Source organism: Phalacrocorax aristotelis, chromosome 12 (genome assembly GCF_949628215.1).
Source record: "Phalacrocorax aristotelis chromosome 12, bGulAri2.1, whole genome shotgun sequence".
Classification (NCBI taxonomy): Eukaryota; Metazoa; Chordata; class Aves; order Suliformes; family Phalacrocoracidae; genus Phalacrocorax; species Phalacrocorax aristotelis.
Genome location: NC_134287.1, coordinates 466,781 through 493,965, shown reverse-complemented (window position 1 = coordinate 493,965; position 27,185 = coordinate 466,781). Strand labels below are relative to the sequence as shown.

Sequence of the window (27,185 nt, the reverse complement as noted above, 5' to 3'; positions counted from 1 at the left end):
CAATCATTTATGGAGCTGCTCTAAACTGTATAAAATCTCTCAGTCAGTTAAGAATGGGCACAGCAGAAAGTGCCACCTCCCTGTTTGATATACCCTTAGGCACTGCACATCTAGCGTCAACTCTTACAATGCGTGATGTTTTCATAAAGTCTCACCTGATGGAAACAGAAGATTACATAAGAGTCTCAGCTTTCATCTAAAATAAATAAAAAACAACCCCCAAAATAAAATCAGGGAGTTACTGACACCCACAGTGAAGAGAAAAACTTGAAGAACCAGAAAGGATCAGAACCAGAAGACAAATAGAAGTCATTCTAGCGTATATTCTTACATGACAAACAACTCCCCCTCATGATTCTTTAAGTGAAATCACTTAATTTGGGGTAGGAGGAGCCACCTGCTGATTCAAGAACATTTGAAGTGGCAATACCATGAACATACAATACACATACTTCACACCATCCTCCAGGCATTCTCTTTTGGGAAACACAGATCCTATTTTAATGCAGAGGCCCACAGTATCAAAGGACAAGGGAGGCAAAAGTCAAGGTAAGAAGCTGAAATACTGCCAAGCAGAATGATTTTCTAAATACTTGGTGACATTTCTCAGGAGCCACAGTCTCCCTTTGGTCATTACAGAAGTGCTCTGGGTGCTGGGGCAGGACAATGCTGTGCTTGGTTGAGGATCCCCCAAGAGAGCTCAGTCGCTTCCACCTGTGCACAGAGACCCAGAGCAGCAAACACCTCAGACTGCTACTACATCCTGCCAGGTGTCAGGTGTAGCTAGCAAGAGTCAAACCTGAATCAAATCAGAGGTTTTCTTCAGTCTCCTAGCACTGAAGCCTAACATGTCCAGTAATCTCAAAAGCTCAAGACAGGGGAGAGTTGCATCTGAAAGAGGACGCTGCTTTCCCATCTGTCTTCCATGAATATACCCAGTGGGAAGTTCTGTCCTCCCCCCTGATGCAGGAGGACGTGCCTCAGTCAGCCAGGACGTGAGAAATGTGAGAACAGGGTTTCAAGCTCAACAAAAAGAAGGCATACAGCCAAAGCAGTAGCTCTCCTTGGGTCCAGCTACCTTCACAGTTTACTCTGCAGCAGGCATGAAACAGAATTTGATCCTGACTCCCAGGAGGGTTTCCATCCCTGTGAAGGCAGGGGACCCTAACCAGTTGCAAGTCAAATGTGGAGTGAATGCAGAAGGCCCAGCTGTGCCACCTCTTGTGCTTTGAGAGCAACTCCCATGATAGCTGGGTATTTCTATGAAGTCTGAGCTGCTGTAGCTCATGCAGTATCCAGGAATCTCTAGGTTTCAGCTAAAAAAAATTATAATGTTCTGGGAATGCCTAATTCCTATGCAGGGCTACAAAGAGAGGTGTGAGCAAGCCCTGAGCTAGCTGCTACCTAGCTATGTCAGCACTGTGCTCCCAGGCATAAGGCAGGCTGCTCCAGGTCCCCAGGTGAGATCAACTGAGTGTTCATGAGGCCTAGGCAATGTTTACTACTCATGTTCCTGAAGACTGACTTCCCTTTAGAGACTCTATTTATTGCTTCTGTAGGCCCAGACTGAGCATCACTCTCCAGAGCCAATAACCACCTGCATTTTCTGCAAAAGTGAGCACTGTACTTCCACTGCAGAAGAGCTGTGATGGCTCCATCACCTTGCAGAGCAGGTGGAGCCATCCTTAAAGGCTACTTCCTTTTTCTTTTGTTTGCTTCTTTTGTTCTATTTTTGGTTTTTGGGTTTGTTGTTTTGTTTTGTTTTGTTTTAATTAAAGAACCATATGAATAATTAAGAACCTTAGCCTTCTTTGTGGCTACAGAAAGTAAGTTTGAAAAACATTATCAATGGCTCGGAAGAAAACAAAAATCAAAATGGCATAGAAAGATCCTTGTACTATTTAAAAATCCAAGTACCTCATAACAGATTAACCACAAGAACTTTGTTATTGCATTGAATGTCCTTCTATTCATTGGGATTCTATCCACATGCAGAGGCAGATATGCTTTATAGCTAAATATCCCATGTGATGTGAGATATAATGTTAATCCAGTTAAGAATGGAGCATACCTACTCAGGATGTGCAGACATCTCTCAGAATTTCTCTGTCTACAGGAAGAATACTAAGAACATCATCCATGCTTCCTCATCCTGCACTGGCATGCTGGCCCCTCACGTTTTAGAGGCGTCACTCAGGATGGTGAAAGGGTAGTACAACAGCATGACTTACGTATCTTTGTACCTACTCCAAGAGACCACCCGCAGAACAGATGCTATCCATGAACCTGAATAATTGGCCTTTTCTTGTCCTTCCTGTGAGATATTATCGAAGTATTCATATCTGTGAACCAGCCAAGCTTTGATTACTCTTCTTTTGTTTACAGCTTTGCAAAAAATGTAAGCTATCAGTCAAGTAATTTTTCAAATTCTGTAAGCATACTAAACTTTCAGAACTAATCCCATAATCTAGATTCTCTGAGTTTTCAGAGTTTCCCTAATATGGTCATTAAATATCTGAGAGATGAGGACACCTCACAGATACTCAAATGAACTATAAACTCTTCTGACTTATCATTAAAAAAAGTCGGAGACAAAAGACATGGCAGATTACAAATTGGCGCCAAGAGACAACTAAGCCATGTGCTTGACAAGAGCAGCAAAAATGCCTACGATAGCACAGCCAGAACAGTCAAATATGGTTGCAGAATTTCAAAAGGGAGGAAGGATACTGTTGTAAGGCTAAGACAAAATTATCTGGCACTCTCATGGCTTGTAAAATGGTTCTGAGGTGACATTGCTCCATTTTTCCGTTTTTGAAAACAAGAAGTATTAAAATCTGAGAGAAGCACATGAGTAACTTACCTGGCATTAGACATCCAGATCAAACGCAACTTGTTTCTTATTCAGTGATGCATAACATTCTAGCTACTCTTACGGATGTCTTTGCAAATGTTTATATGTTTGATCCAAGTCTAAACTTTCAACCCGAGACAGCGCTGCCATTTAGGAGACCACATCTTGGTTAGATGAATTCTCTGTTAACACTGCACCAGAACTTGTGCAGAGCTGCTTCCCCCTCAGACCTAAGGACTGAAATTTATACCTGAAGACTCCTTTGACTTCATGGAACTTCACAGGCTAGACCACATCAGTGCTGCAGAGAAATGGGCATGCTAATAGAAAGAGAATAAACTCTCCTCATTCCTTTCGCCCATCCATCGTCTAGCACACCTGCACTTTTTTTAAAAAGGTGTAGGATTTAGCAGACGCTCCCATGTAAGCAGCTTGCTTGTCCTAGCTAAGGGGATGCTAAGCAGAGCCTGGCTGTGCATTCAGAAGTGGAGAATGCTTTGGCTCAAGCAGACAATTTCCTCCAGATGGTAAGGGCTAGAAAGATGTTTGAACATGACTCCATAGCAAAAGTGACCTATGTTTCAGAAGACCAGTAGCTCAGCTGCTTTGTATTTGGCTATAATATGATAAGAAATTTTTTTTTCCCCATCCATCCCTTCAGATAATAAAGGGCTTGGCTTTATTATAACACAGCTGGGCTAGCTATAACAATGCTGAGCCAAAACATTTTCTACAAGTTATTCAAACATTATCAGTTTTGTCTTAAAAAGAGCAAGGTGCTCACTTGTCTTGGGGTTTAGCTAACTAAACGGATGTTCAAACACTAACAGAGACATGCAGTGTTCATTAGCTAAGCCGCCAGGACCTTGGGAACTTCCATTGCATTGTACTCCTGTTCTCAGCAAGTGTAAGCCAGCCTTGTGCCACCACATTTCTCTGCAATCGGAGCAAACAGAGCTGCTCCCGGCATGACAGGACTGGAATGAGTTAGGAAGATACCCCCATTCCAAAGAGGCAGACAGCATTACAGACTCAGTTCTTTGTTTCTTGACTACCAAAACCTGTGAGACCTGTACACCGTGAAGGTGACTGTGCTTGACTGTTACACAGCCATTTGTAATGTGTGCCAATATATTTTACTCCTGAAACATGTTCAAACCTTTAAAGGAGAACTATTTCATTCTAAACGCTCCATAGCTCACATATGGTATAGAAGCTCCCAGCTATGTTAGGTGCCAAGAGAAGCCGAATAAACTTTCACAATAATTAGTAAAAATTTTCTCCTCGTTTCCCACACTTTATTGAGCCAGACACTTCTTGTGTTTTTCAAAGTAGGGCTCAACAGAATAGTCTAAGGCTCTCCAACAGTTAGAAGTATGCACTACTTAGACCATCAAGCCACATCCATGCCATGGAAGTAACTACATGAAACTCTGTGTCTGTTGAGCCTTAGCTTCACCCCAAAGTCACCTCCACAGTAGAAGAATTTCTTAGCTAGGCCCACAGCTTTCCACAGCCCCTTGAGGCAGCAATTCTCACACCTCTTTACCTTACCGATGATGTAGCAATGATAAACCTTTTATGTTCAGGGGATGAACCTAGCATACTCTATGGCAAAACACCCATGATTTCAAGGCATTTTTATGTAAGTGAATTCTTGAGCCCCATGTCAAAAGCAATAAAGAAGCAGCTCTTTGTTTAACAGGAATAAGACCAGGACCCTTGAAAAAGGAGGGAGCTGATGAAAGGAAAGCAGATCTGCTGAGGTACTGATATGAAGTAGGATCCATGACTAACTTTATCAAGGTTGTGTCAGTGCAGTTATATCCATGCACTGGGATCCTGCTGTTTCTTTTTAGAGAATAAGGCAGTTGGAGTGATTTCTGTCGAGAAGGTGCAGTTTTTCCTTAACTTACATTCACAGTATGCATGCATTTCTGTCACAGTGTACCAGTGATATGTTCTTCACGTGGACCTGACTTCTTGTACAAATTAATGCTCTCTTGCTTTGCTATCAGAAAATTGTCATGTAATAACAAGGAAGGAGGAATGCTGCATGTGCTCTGTGAAAAGTTGGGTGACTAAACATATTTTAATGCAGTTTAGATAACTTACACTCAGATATGTAATCTCAGTTGTACAGAATGAGGTCTTCCATGGAAGACTGACTGATTCGCTGAGGTCACCAGTATATGTGTTTCCTGGAAAGAGACAGAATTCTGCAATGCAAAGAAATTCTACTCCAGTAACTTCTGTGAACCAAATTTGGATGTATACTGGCCCATTTTATTCTCCTCATAATTTGCATAATTCACGGGGAAGTATTCAGGAAGCATAACCCCAGATAAGTAAATGGACAAATTCTAACTTATGGTTTTCAGAACTCAAAAGTCCATATACAGAAAATGATACAACAGGTTTGATACTGGTAACTAAATAGTATCTGCAGTTAATTAGCTTGCAGTGTTTGAGATGTTTCCTATGATAGCTTTAAGGAAACAAACAAGACAGTTGACTTTTGATCTTCCTGCATAACTAAATTGTATCACAAATCAGAGACCTCCCTATCGTTAGAAAAGCAGCACTGGCCGTAACTGCATCAGGAAGTTCCAATACCACCCTGCGTTCAACAAAGCACTGCACGAGCTCTCCTGAAACAGGAGCCTAAACTAACTTTCATCTCTGTCAAATATCACTGTTTCACTGTTACACAGAGAACTGTCCTAGGGGTTCAATCCAGAGGTAGGTCTATCACCACATCAAGCTGGCCTCAAGCAGGTGGGAGACAAGGCATCTCCTTGGGGGTTCATAGCTTTTCCAATCTCCATTTGCCACTGCACTTAGCGCTTTCCTAGCCCCAGAGTTCCTCCTTAGCCCAGACTGAGTAGGATGTATTTCACATCTTTGCTGAAGTAAATCACACAAATGCTTTGCATATTTGGCAAGCAATATCCTTCCCCAACCTCTTCTATAACTAGATACTAAGTCATGCTGTTTTACTGACTCAACTGCTAAAAATCAGAACAGCACTTTCCATATAGCTCACATTGCTCCAAGACCTTAGTCTGAGGGGTTGGAGACTGTGTCTTTTGTTCCAAGAGGATGAATTAAAGTCAAACTGCCTCACCATGAGGCCCTTTTGGGGGTATCCGTGCCCTTAAAGCAGTATTTCGGCACACATCCCACTGCAAGTGTAAGCCATCCAACGTTCTTGGCTCCTGCACACAAAAACCAAAGGATGTCTTCTGTGGGCCAGTGGTAGCCATATCTTGCAGCAAGTTGGCTTCCACCAGCAGTCTTTAGGAAGCAGAAGGCAAAAGTCAGTACAGTGCTGCTGTTTACTGAATACGGTAGGGTACAACACATCTTGTAACACACATGGTAATTGCCCAGAGTTGCAGACAGGCAGTAGTTGATTATGAATTGTTTGTCACAGGTGACAACACTGTTAGCAATTAGCCCCAATTGCCATGCGCACTGCCAGCGGCAGCCTATTACCAGAAACAGACCCATGAGGAGAATCTCTGTGAAAACAGACTGAGTGCACTGTTATCCTCAGGGCTGGCTGCCAGTTCCAAATGTCAGGGCTGTGCTACTGCAGGTCTCAGAATCCTGTCCACCGTATGAGCCACTTGACATCTTAATAGACTTGCCAAAACAAGGAGGGTTAGCTATTCAATCCCCTGTCTCTCCCTTGCATCAACAAGTCACTTGTATTTTAAACACTGCTAACAGCACTTACTGACTATGCAGAAGGGTGACCAGCACTCAGGAAAGCAGCCTTGCTTCTGTCAATGCCAGCATGGTAAGTAAGGTGAAGTGGAAACAGAATGAAAATATTTAAGCCTTATTTAGTCTCAGCAAAACCTTGGGTAGTTCAACCTGATCTAATGCCAACCCACTACATCTGGACTTGGTTTCTGATGAAAGCATCTACAGAAACAAAATTATATAATCCAGTCCTAAGTAACAAGCAAAGCTTAGAAATAGTCTGTCATGAGAAATGGAAACTATGTTGTTACAAAGAACAAGAACTCGCCTGGTGATGCAGTAAGAGAACTGCTTTCAGTGCTAAAATCCTGGCGCGCTCTTCTTGAAGAGAATTACAAGGGGAACAGTAATGCTGCATTTCAGTCAGAACAAAATGATACATTGCTATAACACATCATCTCAACAACTCCACAGCAGCTCTAAGCAGAGAAGTCCCTATTGCTATGACTCTGCAAGAGTTGTCCCTGCTCTGTCAATGGAGAAATTGAAGCATAGGCAGGATGTTTTGTCTAAAGTCCCAAAAGAAGCCACAAGCAGCCTGGTGAACTGAGTCTACGGTACAGTCAGTTGCCAGTAGACTCCTGAAATGACAAAGCATCCTTAATAATACAGAAAGTCCTCTCCAGGCTCTGCTTCTCTAAATAACCAAAGTGATTTAGGGCTTCATGTCTACAATCAAGATATTAAGAGTTAATTAATATGCTTATACAGCGAAGTGTTGGCACCCTTCAACAGACACACTCCACAAGCATGCCTAGAGAAGCGCATAAACAACATAATGAAGAAATTGGATGATTTGGAAGAGAATTGCTCTCTATGTGATACCTACTCCCCAGCAAAAGAATCTTGAAGCCACTCCAGGAGTAAAGTAACACCTATATCATAACTTTGTTGGACTGTGTGAAACAAGTTAGCTGCCCAGCGGCTTGCAAAGAGGAACTTGTCAGACATGCATGACAGTGCCTTCCATCCAAACTGGCCCTATCAGGAAACAGCTCGGGTCGCATCAGTGAGGTGGCTCAGCAAATGGCAGAGTAGAATCTGACATTGCTACTACCCATGGTATACCAGGGCCCTGACTCTAGGAGCTCAATAAGCCTGGCAGTCAAACCAGGTTTTCTTACCCCACCAATGCAAAAGAGAAGGCAAGGACAGACAGTATCTTACTACAGCTCCTTCCTCCCACCCCCAACAAAATGAATACAGCTCTCCCACTGGAACGATAAACAGGGTCTCCCCACGTACTGTTTAAGGAACACCCAGTACAGCTTGGATACCAGCAGGTCCAGGTTTCAAAAAACCTACAAAACTAGGATTTATTCCTGAAATTATTTAACTTTTTGCACACAATCACTTTCACTAAACAGAATTAGGTATTACCGTAACTTTAAGGATGTAAACAGCTGCAATTGCAGATGGCTTCTGAGGCAACACACCACTTACGCAAGTGCCATTGGGCTTCACTAAACGGATTTAACTCTGTACTTAACTTCCTCTGGATACTCACATTCTTTGGTAGAACAGAGCTACATTCACATCGTGTGTCTTCAGTTCTCATTTTCAGAGAGATCAACAGTTTATCTTTTCAAACAAAAATGTACTGACTGAAGACAAAGACCAGGAGGTAAACTTAAAGTCTTCCCCTACTCTCTGTTAAGATACATAGTTAAAAGCTAACAGGTAGAGCAACTTTTGGTTTAACACTTTCTTTAAGAAAAGGTGGTGTTTGCACAGCATCTTACAAAATAGGTTCAGCACCAGATCTTTCAACTGCTGTTGTAATATAACTATTAAATAATTATATTAATCATAGGAAGTCCCTGTCTATTATAAGAATATTGATAGGATAGTTTTAGAGCCACATAGACTAGAGTAATACAGTGAAAGAGTACTACAGACCTCAGAGGCACAAATTCATAACATTACATTTTCATAAGAATTATGTGACATGTTCAGAGCAGAACTGTCCATCCCTAATTAGCAACTTTATACATGCGAAAAGGCAAAATCCCATTTGGCTCCAAGTAACCACCAAGTGCACCATGCATCCAAAGCATTTGTAGCATGAAACTCTCATAGTTTCAGTTTTTCAGAAATTTTAGATCTTGCTGAGAGCTGCAGTTTTAATTATCCCTTTTTGACCCTCTACTTTCTATTTCCCACCAAGACCAGCTACCCAGTGCTTTCCAGCAGCAAGACTCTCCTGAAAAATGTTGCCCAAGTGTGGCTTGCACACCAGCATAGGCATATGTGAACTTTGTAAAACATAATTCTCACTCAAGATAAAATTAGTGGTGCCATGAATTCTAAACATGGACATTTCCGCATGTACAAACAGGAGACATAAATAGTAATGACAGGATCCACCTCACCTAGCTAGAGTTAACCAGATACCAGGCACCTGAACAGTTACTTCTGCAGCTAATGGTGAGCAACAAGGGCTACAAGAGGACAAGTCATCCTGCACAAGGACAGGCATATAAACTGGAACAAATCCCCACATGGCAGTGCTTTTCTTTCTCTACTCATTGTAGAAAGAACCTGGAAACCTTGGTGCTGGGTTTTGGTTGGGGGGCTTTTTTTGGATGTTGGGGTTTTTTTTCCTCATCTAATCTTATCTAATCTAATCTAATCTTATCTAATCTAATCTAATCTTATCTAATCTAATCTAATCATATGGCAGATGGCACAGTTCCTTGCTGAAAGTGGTACTAGGTCCGGAACACTAAAACAGCAATTTCATAACATGGTCACCCTTTTACCTTCCCAAAGGTCCCACAAAGGCTGTGTGACCGAGTGTCAAATGTGACTAAAAACCTGGCACCCCTCCCTACTCTGACACAAATGAGGCCAGGGCCCTTTTCTTAAAAGCTGGGTTTGGGTCTAGATTCCTCAGAGGAAACCTGCACCCTGGCTGCAGCCATAGTCCAAAAGATAGTTATTCATTGCTGGTGGTCTCTGGATACAGCCTCTTTGGAGCACCAGGAGACCTGGACAACTTTAACAATTCTAAAATACTGTAGCCAATAAATTGTAATGCATTTAAACACAAGATGCTTAACACATGCTGCACTGGCCATCAGAGGTGGTAGGAAGTCCTCGCACCTAGCTACACGGTTATTGGAAAAGTGCTGATTCACTCACTTCCACCTGCTTTACTGCTCCTGTGTTAACAAACCCCAGCTGTAAATCAGGTTGCATTCCAGAAACAGTCAATATTACTAGCTGTATTTAATAATCTGTTCTGGCAGATCCTGTTTATTCCAATGTTGACAGAGAAAAAAAGGTACCACCAGGAGAAGGAAATATAGATTAAGTCCGTGAAAGATTTATTAACATTATCGATTACGTAAACCCAGAGACAGAACTAAGGAATGGAAATGGAATGTTTCCTGAAGTAACATTTTAGACCATGATCATTTTTGCACCATACTCATTTACTTAAAGAGACAGCAAAAGCCCTATGCCTCAAGATAACCCCCCACTTCCATAGAGTAACCATGTCACATTCTTTATTTAGGATCTGATTTTGCAATTTCATACACAAACAGCCTTTTCATGAGTAAGTCCATTGACAGCAAGCAGTCACTCACATAGGCAGGGATTCCTCTTGCAAGCAAGGGTTTGCAGGCATCTGTTAGTATGTGTTTGTATGGCAATCTGTTTCCCTATTGTGGTGTCTTCATTTATGTTACAAGAACACCCTTAAAAAATACTTTTATTTTTACTTCTGTTAGCACTTTAATACAAATGGAGCAATGTTACCCTGAGCAGTATTAACTTGAGCTCTAGCGTGTCAACAGGAGAAGAAAAGGCAGTTCACTGAGGTAATAAAGTTCTCCATTATCTGTCCGCAAAATACACATGGCATTTAGAAGACAGTGATCCTCATATCCTTGTGAACTTTCACAAGCATTTGTCACAAAATGCCATGAGCAACTGATAGTTTGTTGTAGTGTTGGGACAGAAAGAAACTGGCTCCCATCAACAGTCTTGTGACCTACAGCATGGTTAATGTGGGAGCAAACACCCTCCCACAATGATGTATATCAGAAGTCCACAACACGCTTGGGGATCTTAAATTCACGATCAATACATTGTTTTTCTTAATAAAACTAAATTACTTGGATTTGGGGATGTTCCTCAGAGAGATATAAAACACCATACAAATTTTTCACTGATCAGCAGACAAACTAGTTCAAGCTAACGATGTAAGTTGACACGTAGCATCGGACATCTTCAAATGACCATGCAAATATTAAATAAGCTTTGCTGCATTTGTATGAAATTAGTACATGTTATTAGGCTTATTTTAACAATGGGGAAATGAAGAAGCACAAAATAGAATTTTTAAAAAGCTGCTGTTTGTTTAATTTTGCTTCCACTGAAGTTCATGGAAAAATTGCCAGTGCCAGATTGGCATTTGCACGGGGGCCCTTTATATCCCTCTGGCAGGGTAAAAAGCCTAGTTTTAAAGATCTTCACCTTGCCAGGCAGTGTAATGAAGCCTTAGTGGAAATAGGAATTAGGAGGAATTAGGCCTCCACCAGTTTGAATGGGAATGGATTTACATAAGCGCTGCGTGCTTTTGAATATCCTGCCCACGGTAGCTAGATGATTTGACCAATATGACACAACGGGCTTGTTACAGTGACAGTATAACAACTCAGTTTGTCTGACATTAGTGAGCACTAGACCAAATCAGCCCCTCTGAATGTGCTTCTTGCTTGGAAGAGGTCTCAGTCACACAGAAAACTATTTTAGAGGATATTTTAAAAATAGAAATGGGTGCAAAATATTTTATCTGATAGTTCTGCTGACCATCCACTACAAACCTGCTCAAAAGTAAGTGCTGTTTGTACTAAGCTACTTTAACAGGAGAATGAGATAGATCTGCAATGGGTGTCCACTATTAGAAGAATGTGATGTTAACCAAGTTGTTCCATTAACATGTATGTAAAAGATAAACAAAGGCAGAAAGGCTGAAAGAATCTCGTAGAAATAAGACCCCAGAAAAGGATCCTGGCCTAGAAGATGGGCCTGGTTAGAGGACTGAGGCTAGCTACGCTTGTCAGATGCAAACACACTGCTTGCACTGTATATGGATACTTATTTCCACTTGCTTCCGGCATGATTAATGCTGAGAGATGCCCTGTGTGTGAATATATATGTATGACTTAGAACTGAATTGCTGTTTCAAGAAAACCACCCAAGTTTGTTTAAAACTCTGTCAGCTTAGTAAGTTGTTCCCTCCATCCTCCCCCTCCACCCCCAGCAAGTGGTTACACTTTAACCATGTATGGAAGAGATTTCAGAGGTCTGAGTCATTAAAACCTACAGAGAATAAAAGAACTTGGCAAATATGAAAGCAAAGCATTTTAAATAGCTCTGAAATAGCCTGCTCTCCCTTGCTACTGAAGATGTGATAGATGAGTTGCCATTTACATACAGGAGCTGACAATCTGACATTTTGGACAAGCCTATAAACTTAATTACATGCCATGTGCCCAAAACCAGTTCAAACACAAATTATCATGTCAAAAGCTGTGGGAAACCTTTTGATCTTCTAAAAAAAAAACCAAAACCAAACAAAAAAAACCAAAACCAAATTAAAAAAACCCCAAACCAAACAAACAAAAAACCCGAAACAAACCCCACATGCACACAACCAACATTTAAAGTAGTAGCTTTGTGTGTTATCTGCAGACAAATATCATTCCAAATATTCTTGTCCCTGCCAAAAACCATGTTATTTTTGGAGAGGTTCTTATTTATGGTCCTTCAGTGTGCACGGAACAGTGATATTTTGCCATTTTTAGGAGTGGTTGATCACATGAAAAGCTCTAACACAATGTAAAGCTACAATCTCCGCTTACAGCACAGGACTTATTGGGGAGAACATTACAGCAGTCTTGCTCTTTCCTATAAGAAACAGACATTTCAGGAAGGAAAAAAAAACCAAAGCCCAAACAAAAACCCAACCCTTGTCTTTGAGGAAACATCCAGGATACAGGAAATGTTGTATGGAAGCTTGCACAATAATCAGACATTACCCGTAACCATGTGGGATTTACCTGGGACAATATCCTGCTCCTGGTAATACTGTAAGATGCAAATGGAATTAATAGATACAGTTTTTTCTCCCCCTTCCTATTTTTAGAAGACATTTATCCACACATCTACCAGATTTACCTTTAAAAACCCTGTATTTTCTGATGACACTCAACTTTCAAACCTTTTAGGACGTTCCCATTCAGAGTGTTGCTAAGTAATCACAATTCAGTGTAAGTTTCCTCTTGGAAGATAATTCAGTAGGACTCAGATTCTCAAAGAGCTCATTGAAGAACTGGGATTCAGGAAATCTGAGTTTTATTCCCAGCCTTCTGCAATCTTTGCACTACCAAGCAGCGTCTCATTTTCTCAATTAAAAGAACTAAAACCACCGGTCTCCTTTGCAAGCACTTTAAAAAAATTGATCAGTAATCTATAAAAGTTTTTCACTTTTATCACCATGTGAAGTACTTAGTCCATCCACTCCGAAACAACCAGATTTTGATATTTATTTGCTGTATGCGCCTGGAATGTTCCAGCTAACATTTACACCGATTCAACCACAGCAGCATTTCTCAAGAGCAGAGACTTCACTTACTCCTGTGTCAATCCAGAATAACTGATTTCAGTTGCAGTTACTCCAGGTCTCAGCTCTATTGCTGTAAATCCAAGTTATGGTCTTCACCATGGAGTCTGACCCATGCCAGTACTCGCAGCCACACAGATCCCTACCAGAAAGAGTGCCTTCATCTGGGATGAATAATGCAGGGAACAAGAGGTCCAAAGTGATTCCTAGTGCCATTTGATTTCTGCTGGCGTCATTAATGATTACTTTACTTCTACAAATTTCACCTTCCCTCCTACCCCAGCCATTCCCTGATTCACAACAGGAATAAATTGGGAAGAATGAGAATACTGAGTACACTGAAAGAAAAATCCACCTATAACTTTTAATTACTTCACAGATAACAGTCTTTCTATGCATACTATCCACAAGAAAGTGTATCATTACAGATAATTAGTACTCTGTTCTCCAAAAAATACAATCATTTCATATAGTCTTTAAAGAATCACTCACGCATCACACAGAAAATCATGTATTTAAGCAATACTCCCTACAAATCTTTTCACGTTTTACCTACTCTCCCTTACTCACTAATGAGGAACCATATTTGCTCTTTACCCATTTGTCTTCAACTTTTTTTTACCCCAACATCAGAATCAGCAGAGTGAAAATTATTCTGTCACGCAGAAGAAACCAGGACACCGAGTGAGGATGAAGGCTCTGAAGAAGTATCTGAGAGTAAGCTGCAAAACAGATTAGCACATATCTGAGTGCCAAAAGCTTCTCATAACCTCACAAAATGATGAGAGGTAGACAAAAAAGAAATAGGCTTCAGAGTTTATTCTCTGTGAGAAGGAATTGGGTCTTCCGAGTCTTGGCAGCTCCGAACATACAACTGTGGGAATTCAGAAACTAATCAAATGAGGGGCTGGATGGGGTTTCTTGTACGACAGGACACCCCAGAGTTATGCGCTCTTGGCCCTGGAGAATCTACCACATACAGAGCCAGCAGATTTTAATAGAATCTAAAAATAATTTAGAAAGTTACATTAAAACATGTTCATGTTCTAAACATTACTGCAGCTTGCCTAGTACAGGACATCAACACATGAATCTCTGCTTCTCTCCATTCAGATATTACCAGAACTTACAATCAAAAATAGGAGACAAAGATCTCACTTCTGTGGATTGACTGGAGTCAAGTGAAGTTAAAAGACACGCTCTATGTGATAGATGTGACTCTCTCCTATAAAGCTTTCAGCAGATCTTTAATTCAGCATATGCTTTCTGTATGGATACATACAGATGATGCAGTTACCTGAAACAATCTGTTTCCATATTTCAGTATTTCTGTTACAGCATTATATAAAGGTCCAGTCAAATCCTATCCCTAATGTGCTAGGTGTGTGCAAGACTACAGTCCTTATCAGACTAGTTCACAGCCAATACAGACAAACGAAGCCTTATTACACTCACAGGTGGGGAACCTTCATGCAGACATTTCAAATAACACGCTGGAGATCCCAGAGTCATGACACAGAGTTAGGCATTAAACCGTTCCTCTCAGTGAGCCCCAATTCACTGCCAAAGCTCATTTTCATCTGCCACAGGGCAGGCTGGACAAGGCTGCTGTGCCCACTTACGCCTGCATCTAGTGATTTCTCTCTTGTCGGCCACGGACTATTGCTCTGCACGGCAGTAAACTGTCCTATGATGGCTGCATAGAGAGGATATTTCGTATAAGAGGAGACCATTCAGCCACCTCAGAGGAGTCTTACAGGAGAAGTCCATCCTGTAGAACAGGCAGGAAGCTCTCTAGGAGGTGCTTTAAAAGCTATCAACCACACTCTGGGTTCTGGCCCTTCCTCTAAATGACTGCCTCTATTGAACTGTTTGCCTCAGGAAGCTGTGGGATAACAAACTTTGTCATTTAAACTTCAAGGAAATCATCTGGAAAGGCTGAACAGGAAACTGAGGCAGGGTGTTCAGCACCGTTCAGCCCCCTGAGCTCAGACCATTAACAGCCATCCCCAGCCACTGATGGGAGATCTGGGAAGGCACTCATGGGTGCGTGAAAAGACCCTGCAGAGTGGGAGAGCAGCAGCAGGAGGCCTTTTATTTGCAACAATATGTAATACAGCTCCAGCCTTTCAGAACAACCATAAGTTACTAAGCAACAAGATGAATACCTAAAGGAAACAAAGTGTAAATCCATCATGAGAAAGAGACAGGGTTACTAACTCCAGCTATCACCCAAATCTACCTAAATCAAAAAGTGTTTTTTTTTTTTAAAACAAACAATCCTGGAGCTACTATAACCTCTATCTGCTTAATTTAAGCCTGGTTTTCCTAACCAGAAATACCCAAACTGGCCGTACCCCATTTTGGAGAAGCACAGGCTTCTCCCTATGCCTACTGCCCTGCAAATCTCAAGTGAGGTGAATATTGCAAGGACAGATGCAGGCAATTACTGGAGTAGGATAAAATTGAAAAATGAGAGTGAAGATCCAGCCCAGACATCAGACACAATGCTTGACTTAAAGTCCAACCGTCTGCATGCTCACAGAGACTGGAACTTTTAAAATGAAAGGAATTCTCCAACATTTATGCCAGCATAACCAAGAAAGAACTAATCTTAGGTCTAATTAAAAATATTTTAACTGTGCTACTAATTATTGAGTCAAATCACCAAGTTTGAAGCTGGCTTTAAATGGTTCCAGGTGCAGCAGAGAAATCTAGAATCAAACCCAAACTTTAAGTTTCTAAGGCTTAATGTCAGCCTCAATTTTCTGCTAAATTAAGACCCAAAATTCTGTTAAATTTAAGACCCAAGTTATTAAGAAGCCTTGAAGTTGAGCCCATCTTACTCCCAGCTTTAGTAAAAAAATCTCTCAACTTGAATTTGCAGTTAGACATAGGGCATCTCTTTTACTTTTGTTTCAGGATATTCATTTGGAGAAATTTAACAGGCAAGAGATGCCTGTCTGAGAATGGAATCAATCAGGAATGCGGTTACAACAGAAATTATTTCAGCAGACTATAAAAGAGAAAGAGAAGAAAACAGAAAACCCTGCTACAAGAATAGTCCAGCAAAATGCAACTGTAGTGAGTTTGGGCTGCTTTCCAGTAGTCCAGAGGGAATTCTGCTATTTGCTGAGTTTAGTGAATGTAATCTTGTGCCGGCGGAGGAGAACTGGGGCTGGGGGGGGCGGGAAAGAGTGCCACTGCTTTCACCATTTTCTCCGTCCCGCTTTGTATGAGAAAGCATACAAAAGACAGAGAAATTATTGTATTGTTGTGAACGCAGACAGAAACTTGCAAAGCGGATGTTCTCAGCACACATAAGAGGGAGTGATTAGACACTGAATAAAACTCTAAAACCAGGATAAAAAAAAAAAAGTCACTCAGCAGGCAGAGATAAATAAAGAAACAGAAGACTCAAAAAGTAGTTCGGAAACATCTGTAGTAACAAGTAAGTCTCATTTTATTATACAGTAAAAGAGAATCAATACCTTCCACTGCACACCATACACACCACCATCTGAGTTACCTTCCTCCAAGAATCTCAGTATGCAACTTCAGGGAATTTTTAAATCATTCGGAAGAGATATACACAGTTAACAGGAAATGTAAAATGAAGTAATTCAAACAATCTACCTCCAAAAGCAACAGATACTCCACAAGTTATTTATAGCAGAAAATTTAGAATAAATTGGAAAGGTCTTAAATCTTCTAAGGTTTTAAATACTTACTTCTTGCAGCCAAAATCACATCAATTGAATATCCAGGAAAGTTTTAGAAAGCTTGCAGTAAGGAGCTTAAACAGCTGAGAATATGAGGTAGCTTTTCCTTTGGACTGTCCAGCCATAGGTATTTACTCATTCAACAGAAGCACAGAGCGTGATACTGTAGTGCAGCCTTTTACGTAGGGATGCCAAGGAGGCGGGAGGGAGGGGAAAGCCCTTCCCCAAAGGTATTTGTTCAGCCCACTCATTAAAATACAGAGTAGAAACTGCTGCTGTAGAAAGGAAGAGGATGTCCAGGCAGTTTTTTATTAAGTTTCTTAGGTGTAAAGTGGTTTTGTTCTGGAATCTCAGTAAGAAAAACGATTTTTCTTCTGAATTTCATTCTTCCTCTGCATTGTTCTTAAAGAAACTGTCTCTAACTCAGCTCAGATATAACTATATTGTGGATAGTCAGCTCTCCGTTTTCAAAATCATTACATCTCACTAGGGGAAAACAGATCCCCAAAAGATCATTCCTCTCCTTCCTGCAAGAACAAGTACATGTGTGCTTTATAATGCTTAAATCTACATGTAATGTAATGCTCAATCTCAAATGACTGCCCACTGAGAAGTCCCAAGCAAACAGCAAATACTAGGTCACGAATAGCAACATTTAGAATTGATAGCATGCCTCTTACAAATTATCACCTCATAGTTAAAACTGGATAAGGAACAGAGGAGGGTGGTAAGAACAATGGAAGCTCCTCAGCTGTTTCTTGACATGGAGACACTGAATAAATGAGGATTCTTCAGTCTGAGAAAGTATTGGCAGAGGGGAGATGAGAAAGCTCCTTAAATCACGAAAGGCACCAGAAATGCTGATCTGGGAATGGCAGCTCATTCCTTCTGGGAACACAAGAACTAAGAGGCCCTGAAAAAAATCTTTAGGCAGAATTTTTGTAACAAACAAAAGGAAGTACTTTTTCATATCATAATTCAATCATAATTGAATTGCAGAGCTCATTGCCCCAAGACCTTACGAGGTCCACTGTGTAAGCAAGCTCAAAAAATGACATTTGGAAAAATGAAAGGATGATCTTAAGCTAAAACTCTTATGGGAAGTTATTAACCACAAGTTACTAGAAGGTGCGGATATTTCAGGTGAAGTAGCAATTTCCATTTGCCCTCTACATTAACCCTTTCCCTAGACCTGTGGCACTATCCAGCACAGCAGACTGCATTAGAGGGATCTCTGAGCCACAGCTGTGCCTGTTCTTATACTCCTATTTACCTCATTTTCAGAATAGTCCTTAATGAGAAATTGTCTGTATTATTAGGTCCACTTCACCAATGGGGGATTAACTATGCAGAGTAAGGCCCAAAGCATCACAGCTCTTTGGAAATTTTGACTAGTAAACTCAATTCAACAGTTAAGTACTACCCTTAAAAGTCATCCTCAAGGGACTTCGTACTTCTCAAGGGCAGCACCTGAGGTGGCCTGCCCATTATATCCCTGCACTTGTGACTCCAGTATAACTGCTCCAGTATAACTACTTTCACGAGCAAAGTTGTTCACAGGTCTTTTTCCAAACAGATTTCAGCAGCTATTACTCCTATTTTCTGCTCTCTCTCCCTTTGCCTACAGTTACAAAACTAATGCATTCTGATAGTGAAATCCTATTGTAGCAAAGCTATTTTAAATACATACATGCCTTTTATATATTGTCAAATAGCATTTTTCAGTGTAAGGCAAGCAGACTGCTGCTTATAGCAGCAACCAGGATATAGTTTGTGCAGTCAAGGTTGTGGGTTTTCAATAAGAGGCATACTTTAAAAATACCCTTGTAGTGGCCAAGCATTCACTGTGTGGCAAAAGGTGTAATTGCCCACTGGCCCTGCTAGTTCAACAGCTGGTCTTAATTAATACTAAGAAACAAGATACTTTTATTCAAAATAAGCAAATGAGCTGGAGATCCTTCTCGGATCGGGTCTGAGAAAAGCAGCCACAAACTCTGCTTATCTTCACTGCTCCTTATTTCAAACAGGGGCTTCATAGCTGTTTGTCTGTCTTTATGTGTTTAATGTTTCCTGGAGGCCAGTAAAGGCATGCAAAATATTTCAGTTCAGGGCCTCTATACCGTCGTAATAGGAAATGGATGTCTCCCTTAAAGAGATGGGCTAGTATAGAACCAGAAATTAACTGAATGACAGCAAAGTCTTAAGTGTTTATTTCAAAGGGAAGGAAAGGACAGATAAACATTTACTGCCTTCCGTCCACATCATAGAATACAGATGTTGCCTATTTTTGGTTACTTCTTGTCTAAGTAATCTAGGTTAAGCTCTGGTACCGTTTTCTTTGTCTGAATTTTTCTTCATATTAAAAAGAAAGTTCTGATGCCGGCTTTGCCAGATAGTTCCTTTAAGCCGCAGAAGAGACTTCCAAAGAGAAAGATGGTTTCTAAATCCTGGGCTGGTCAAGATTTCATGCTTGTATAAGAAGTGTGGTCACCAGAAACTAGCAAATCACAGCCTTTTTGGTCTACCTGAGAAAATGCATGTTTCCTGTGCAAGGCTTCACACCTATGTTGAAATAGCCTTTCGGAAAATTCTGAGCGTTTCAGTGCTAATAGGTTGAGAAATGGTGAAGACACAGATGTAAACAAGGCCTCACTTATTGCTCCTGTCCCCTCTCTCACTTCACCCAACCTAAAGAGTACATACCAGCCCCTCCCCAGCAGGGGATGACAGAAGAACAACAGATGTTCTCTTTCCTCCTGCACAGGCCCTAATCAATAATCTTTAGGTCCTGATCTTTGACCCATTTGTGGCAGCAAACTGCAATCCCAAGTCTCCTTCACCACTGTTTCCTGATAGACCCATCCTTTCTCGCTTTCACTTTACAATGTACCTACTGCTAGAGAACCAGCAGAATTAAAAATAACTTTGGGACAATTTGCCGTTCCTAGATGCAGTCTTACCTTTCCTTCTTCAAGGCTTGACTAAAACTGATGAGATCTCTCTTTCTCACTCCTTCTTTCCCTCTTTTAATTAAAAGTTGCATGGTAAATCAAGAGGAATCAAGGGGATTTCAAAGCTAAAAAGTGAAAAACTTTTTGTCTGAAAACATAATGCAGCTAATCCTGCCATTAAAACTTAAGATCTTCTTTTGCCACGTTTTTTTATATGCCCTTTTCATCAGTGATTGTTTCTTTCTGGAAACATACATAATTATTTCAAATTAAATATTGACTTGCAATATAAATGGACTGGATGGCTAAATCTATCAAAACAATGACCTTTTGGCTTTTGTTTCTGGAATGGAATGTGTTGTATTACTAGTAATGTTATTATCTTTGGAAAATTCCCTGTGATTTTATTAATACCCAGATTATTAACTTTTAATATTGTTTCTACGACATAATCGGGGAGTCAAGGGATATTTTAATATCCATCCTGAGTACAGAAGACTCAAATTTACCAGGATCCACTCAAGAAATGCACATACTTTACAGAACCAAACTGAGATTGACCTAACTCAGAAATCTGGCAGAGTGAGGCAACATGATCAAGCAGCAGAGATGCTGAGCAGAACCTCAACAGTCTCAATCTGTTCTTTGGATTGTGAGGCCTCTCCCCTCCAGCTAACTTTCCCACCCACCCTGAAAGCACACTGCTTTGGGAACAGCTTTTCTCAGCAGAGAAACAAAACTTCCTTTTAATGTGGTTCATGGAAAGTTTTGTTGGTTTTCCTTCTGCAGCCCATCTAGGCTGGAAAAAAATATTAGTCCCAACCAAAACCCGATATAATAACTCTGCCCATCTGTGGACGGTTCTCAACTTGCAGGGAATCAGTCCCACAATTGCAATGTCTTGTGGCTCATGGAACGGTGGTGTAGCACAACCCCAGAAGGAGTTGTACTGGAATGGTTTGAGCATAGTTAGTGTAGACCACTTTGAGATGCTTTCGTCCAAAAAAAGGTTTTATGAAAACAGGGATTAGAGCAATTCTAGGGTAACTGTGGTCTCTAAGTATAGGTAGGACTTCCCAAAAATTCAAAGGGTAATAGAGACAATTGGATACATAGGATGAATTTCCTTTCAATTTGTCTTTAGTTGTACATCATGGGATATGGAAACTGAGCTGTGGAGTATAAACAGTACAACCCCCAGGCATAATAACTGAATTTATTTCTGATACAAAGTTTGCTATCGGTAACATGAATCCTATTATTGCTTTCAACGGGCTTTGGATGAGTCTCTCATGAGCAACATGAAAAAGAGAGGAACTCAGACAACTAGAGAAACAAGGACAGTGTAATTCCAGCAACGTAAGGGAAAAAAATTTACTTTCCAGAAAAAAGGACCTGGCAGATGCCACAGTTGATCAGGTCACTAATTTACTTAATCCAAAAGCCTTTATCAGTACCAGAAGCCTCAGAGTCACGTACAAGAAACCACCCAGCAATTCTGGGAAAGCTGCAGCTGGGCATCTCTCCTATTTGAGGAGACACAAAGCAGCTTCCCCAGGTCGGTGAGGCACCATTTTGTCTCTCCTGGGCAAGTTTTTAGCTGGATCAGTTCCCAGTTTCCCTGAGCATGTCCCATCAATGCTAGAGCTAACACAAGGTAAAGGTGAAGTATGGGTAGCATGGGGCATATTCTTTCAGTAGCAGCCAGGACTTGGATCAGTTTACACTAGTCATGAAACCACAGCTCCATAGAAGAACTTAAAGTGAAATTTTCACAGTTCAGTGCCTGTAAAAGCAGAGTAAAAGCCAAGAGATCAAGTCAGGTTAGGTAAACCAGATATTTGGGAGCAAGTATGATTGTCTGTACTTCTGGAGCAATGCACCTGGCACCTCTGAAGACCTAGAAGCAAACATCTAAATGTACTCTTAAGCCTCTCAAGTCACCTAAAGAACCTGTGACACACTAAGAAGCAGAGTCTGGAAGCCCTAACCTATCACCTTCCCTGTTTGGCTGGCTTAATGTTCTCCACACAGCTCATTTCCCTCCTTATTACAGGATGATAAGTCCCCTCCATGAAGGACACACCATTTCTGATAAATTGTTCTGTGTGTTTATCACCTACCCTACTTTCAGCACAAGTCCAAAGTGCCCTGCTCCTCCCCCTGAGCTGGGTCTGTGTTAAAGACAGTGTGCTACTCACAGACCCCCCAAATGTTCGCTTTCAGTCTAGACTTGAGAGGTGTCTCAACCACAGCGTTGCAGTCTGGGTCGTCACTCTGCCTCCTTGGATTTGGCTGAAGCCTTTTCCTAGCTCTGCCTCTTCTTCTCCTGTTTCTCACTGCAGACCTGGTGGTCCGCATGCACGCAGCACAGCTGCTTCTCCTTCCCTCTTGCTGAAGCTTATTTCTAAAATGTCTCATTGGAGCAGATGTTTCCCATGTGTTTCACCCTTTATTTTCTTCCCTGCCCCCACTTGTTCCAACGCAAGTAACAATTTATCACCTTGACCTTTCAGATCCACTCCTAAAATAGTGCAAGCATCCCTTAATCAACCTGCCCAGCTTCATTCTGGGGCAGGCAAAAACCAGCAGTCTCTGCCTTTTCCGCTATAATACATGGGGAGGAGAAACAAAGAAGGTTTAATCTTGGCACAGCCTTTGGTTCCCATTTCACCTTGAGACTATCAGCTTTGGCATTTTTTTGTTTTCTTCCAGGGATGAAATAGTATTTCTTGGAATTTTTTTGCTAAGCAATATCAATATCTGCAGCATTTGACACTTTCCTTTGTACCTCAACACCCCATTTTCTATCTGCCACTAAAGTCTCATTTACAGATACAAATCTTAAGTTTATAGATACGCCGCAGGTCCCATCCCCCTTCTCTGTGACATTTCTCTCCCTCCAGCTGTCTTTCCTTGGCACCAGTGCCTACAGTGGCACTAAACTTTTATACAAATTGCCTTTGCTCTGCTTCATGTTTCCAAAATTGGTTTCAATATCAGGCCAATTCAAGACAGTTTCACAAGCTTATATTAACTGTAGATCTAACCTAAAAGGAACACAATCCAGCTGGACTGGTACTGCGACCCCAATTTTAGGGTACTTCAACTTCTGTTCACTCATATGCAGAGATAGGTTTAGTGGGGAGAGGGATCGGTGCAGTGATTCCATCCCCTCCTGTGCAATATTATGTTTCTCTGAGCAGGACTACTCACTTTAGGCCAAGTCCTGAACGCTGTCATCAATCTAAAAAGGAGCACATAACCACACTCTGTAGGCTGGCTGGCCAGCCCTGACCCAAGGAGCAGGTGAGCATCAGGCTATGAAGCGCTAGCAGCTGCCAATAAATCAGATCAGCAGAATGACCCAAGCGCCAAGAAACCTGAAAGTAGAAACTAAAGTCAGGCAGATTTTGTCCAAAACACGGTCAAAGCCCTCTGGATGGAGGCTTACACAGAGACAGTCCACAAAGTACTTGTTGACGGGGACTTCAGTCTTCAAAGTCCTCACTCCGATCTCAATCCTGATCAGGGAGTACCCAGTAGGTGCGTTGTTCCTTTGTGTCCCACAGCTGTGGCACTTGTCACGCTGCAGAGCCGCCCACAAATGGACTTGAGCTGGCAGAGTCAGCAAGCAGGACGGAGGGCATGACCTGCCCCCTCGATTCAGAGACAACTGTGTCAGAGAACAAAAGCTGGTGACAGGACGTCCCTTTCCTGACAGCATTACTCCTGAATTTGCTGTCTCTGTGCAAGCAGCACTCCAGCATGTGATTTCCCACATTCTGCGAGTGTTCCGATAAAAATTGCTGCCTTCAGCCAAATGTTTAGTAACTCCTCTGATATCTGTGTATTAAAAATGACCGTGGGGGTGAGGGAAAGCAAAGCAAAGTGTAATGGTCTGAGAACACTAAGTGCAGTGCTGGACAAAGAAAAATTTTCCTTTCCAAATGCCACACGTGGATTTGTTGCAGGGACAAAATGGGCATGTAGGCACTGAAAAGCCCTAAGCAAAGACCTTTGTTTCATTTCTAGCCTTACCCAGAGTCTCTCTCCAGGACTTGAGCTGAGTCACTTCATCTTTCAGTGTTTCACTGAAAACATATATCAAGGTTGTATATTCTGAGTGGCAATTGTCTTTCACTATACCTGCACTATGCCCAGATGTCAGATGAAATCTCAAGGCACCACAAACAAAATTGGCAGAAACCAACATCATTTTGTAGCACTGTCATGAAATTATTTTTATGAACTACTAAGAATTTGCACTCACTAGTTTTAACAGGCTAAAAGCTTCCCAGCAATATGAACAAGATTGAATGAGCCTGAATGATGGGTCTGGCTGTGTCAAAACTGCTGTGGAGCCCTGCTGCTCCCAGTACTGCCAACAGACAGCAAGGAGGAAAAGTAGCAACTGATGCTGCTGGAAGGTGCCACTCTTTTCTCAACACCAACTGTCTCTCCTTCATGCACTTTCTCTCAGACAGTTTTGGTTTTCCAGACTAGAGAGAACCTGGCTTTTTTTTTTTTTTTAAAGAGCAATATAGTGCCCTAGACAGCTTTGCTTTGAGCCAGCCCTAGGTAATAATATAATTATTTCTCTCTTCCCATATAGTCCATTGGATTTACAGATTTACTGAGATGTCATCTGGCTGGCAGTTCATTATGCAGTGTTTCCTCCAGCTCCCATATAGGGCAGATTCCAGGCAACAGATAGAAACATCTGTACCACCCTTTGTTTTTCAATTCCTTGACATCGCTGCAAAAAAAAAAAGGGAAAACTGCAAGAAGCCTCAAGAATTCAGTATTAACCTAGAGAAAAGACATCCAGTTCTGGAAGCACCAAATCAATAAAAGAAGCTTCCCAGGTGGAGCACAGAAAAGGGGGAGGGGGTCAAGTATAGAGCTCTGAACTAATAGGTAATGAAGAAACACTTACATTTTGATCAGGGCAGGCCAAAGAAATTATACTGACTGCTTTCCAAGACAGAGACTTTCACAGACTTTATTCCATTCTGCTGGTATGCAGAGAATGTTGGTAGAAAGGCACCCAAAGTGTCCCATCCTCAAAATCTGCAAGATGCTTTCAATCAGATCTGGGTACTGAAGTCACCTCAGCTTGAATGTTAAAAAGTGGCAAAAGAGAATTCTCCTATCCGTTCCTGCCCATTCCACGTTCAAGCTTATCTCATAGCTAACAATGTCTTCTCCATTCTTTACTACTTCCTGAACTTGCTATATCACTTCAATTCTTGTTTTCACTCTTTTTACACCTCCTGTTTTGTTATAGTTCCTAGCCTACAATTCCCCTTCTCCAGTCACTGTCTTCTCAGAAATCACTTTTCCTTCAAACATTTCTCACCCTTCCTCCTACAAGCAGCTGTGCTGTGTGTCATCATCTAAGCATGACTTAGACCAGAGGCTTTACAGTGCAAAGAACAGGTCTTACTTATGTTTGTGAATCCTTGCCTAACTTTATGCTGCTGTATAAATGTTTAATAGATAATAATGCATTTGCTGGAACAAGCTGTGCACTATTGCCCAGTGAGACTGGTTGGATACAATCCTTGCTGACTGTCAGAAGCTTCTGGAATTAAAAATAAAAGGAGCTGTTTGGTGACACTGCAGTTTCAAAGCTAAAGGATGCAACAGTTGAAGTGATCTAATCAAACATCATAGCACTGGAAATGGCCCTATCTACCCCTTCCATGTTTGAATCAGATTAGCATCTGGAAGCTCAGCACTATGGTCACAAGACTATGCTGAGCTACAACCACTGCGTCTTATCTCCTTTATGTTCTCTCCCTCCAGACCCCCATGTTAATGTAATTTCAAGCAAATATTTCAAACCTCTGCTTTCTCTTTAATGTTGGTTGAAGAGACAGGAATGGTCCTCTCCATTTTTCACACTGCTCCCGGCATGATTCTTCTCTGGGTTTGACTGTGTTGTGTCCTGTGTTAGAATTAATTGTGAAAGAGAAACCCCAGTTGCAGATCGGATGCATAGTTTTTATTTCAGTGACCAAGTAGGAGCTGGGTGACTCATCACTGACACCACACAAGCAGTGAGTGCTCAAACAAACAGGGAATGTACAATGGCTTGGCCTCAGGGCCAATGAATAAAATGTGGCGATGCTAACCGAGCAAACCCAATGGGGCAGCAGAAGTGTCAGGCCTTCATGTTACCTAGTGCTCATGGAGGCGAACAGACCACATCAGAAATTTCCACAACCTGTACAAAGATAAATCTTTGGAGTTTGTTCTCTCTATATCAGGTGGCTCCTAATGGTGAAGCTGGCAATGGCAAGCCTTATTCCATAATCTCAACAGTCTGTGCACAGTTGACATGAAATCCAGGGTGTCCTGGTTTCAGCTGGGATAGAGTTAATTTTCTTCCTAGTAGCTGGTACAGTGCTGTGTTGTGGATTTAGGAGGAGAATAATGTTGATAACACACTGATGTTTTAGTTGTTGCTGGGCGGTGCTTGTACTAGAGTAGGACTTTTCCAGCTTCCCATGCTCTGCCGGGTGCGCAAGAAGCCGAGAGGGGAGGGGGCACAGCTAAGACAGCCGATCCAAACTGGCCAAGGGATGTTCCATACCACATGACATCATGCCCAGTATATTAACTGGGGGGATTTGACTGGGGGGAGGCAGCAATCATGGCTCAGGGACTGATGGGATGTCAGTCAGCAGGTGGTGAGCAGTTGCACCTCTTGTTTTTCCCCAGGTTTCACCTCCCTACCCGCCCCACCTTGTTTTCATTATTTTAAAAAATTATTAAGCTGTTCTTATCTCAACCCAAGAGTTTTCTTACTTTTGCCCTTCTGATTCTCTCCCCCATCCCACTGCGGGGAGGGGAGCAAGGGAGCGGCTGTGTGGTGCCCAGTTGCTGGCTGGGGTTAAACCACAACACAGGGATATAAAGAATCACTGTTGAAGCATGCTCATAGGGGTTCTGAAACAAGGAGTGCTGGATGGTGCCCACCCAGCCATCTACCTGCAACGCTGCAGACTAGGGTCAGGACCTCTTTCTTATTCATTTTAAATACCGTTTCGTTAACAGCACTCTTGATATTTCAGCCTTGAAAGAGATTTGACTAAGTGATGAATTGGGAATCTTTTCACAATTGTCAGCGTGTGTTAGAAAAGGAGCTGTATCTGATGGAAGCAAGTCTAAAATTAAGCAAAAGACAACGCTATTAGGAAAAATTCCTGCAACAGTGAAATCTATTGGACTTTATACAGTTC

The 27,185-nt window shown here is 41.6% G+C and overlaps 1 protein-coding gene across 16 annotated transcripts in view; it reads right to left on the bottom strand.

Moving 5' to 3' along the window:
• SORBS1 (sorbin and SH3 domain containing 1) overlaps window positions 1-27,185 on the bottom strand; it is a 174,884-nt gene that overhangs the window by 100,501 nt on the left and 47,198 nt on the right. For 2 of the 16 annotated variants that reach the window (XM_075107985.1, XM_075108003.1), the window contains exon 1: window positions 16,994-17,136. The exons of 13 other annotated variants lie outside the window; for them this stretch is intronic. The gene's annotated coding sequence lies outside the window, so the exon portion shown is untranslated. Of the gene's footprint in view, window positions 1-16,993; window positions 17,137-25,785; window positions 25,889-27,185 lie in introns of those variants that run through there. One more of the 16 variants, XM_075108001.1, reaches the window with a different exon arrangement.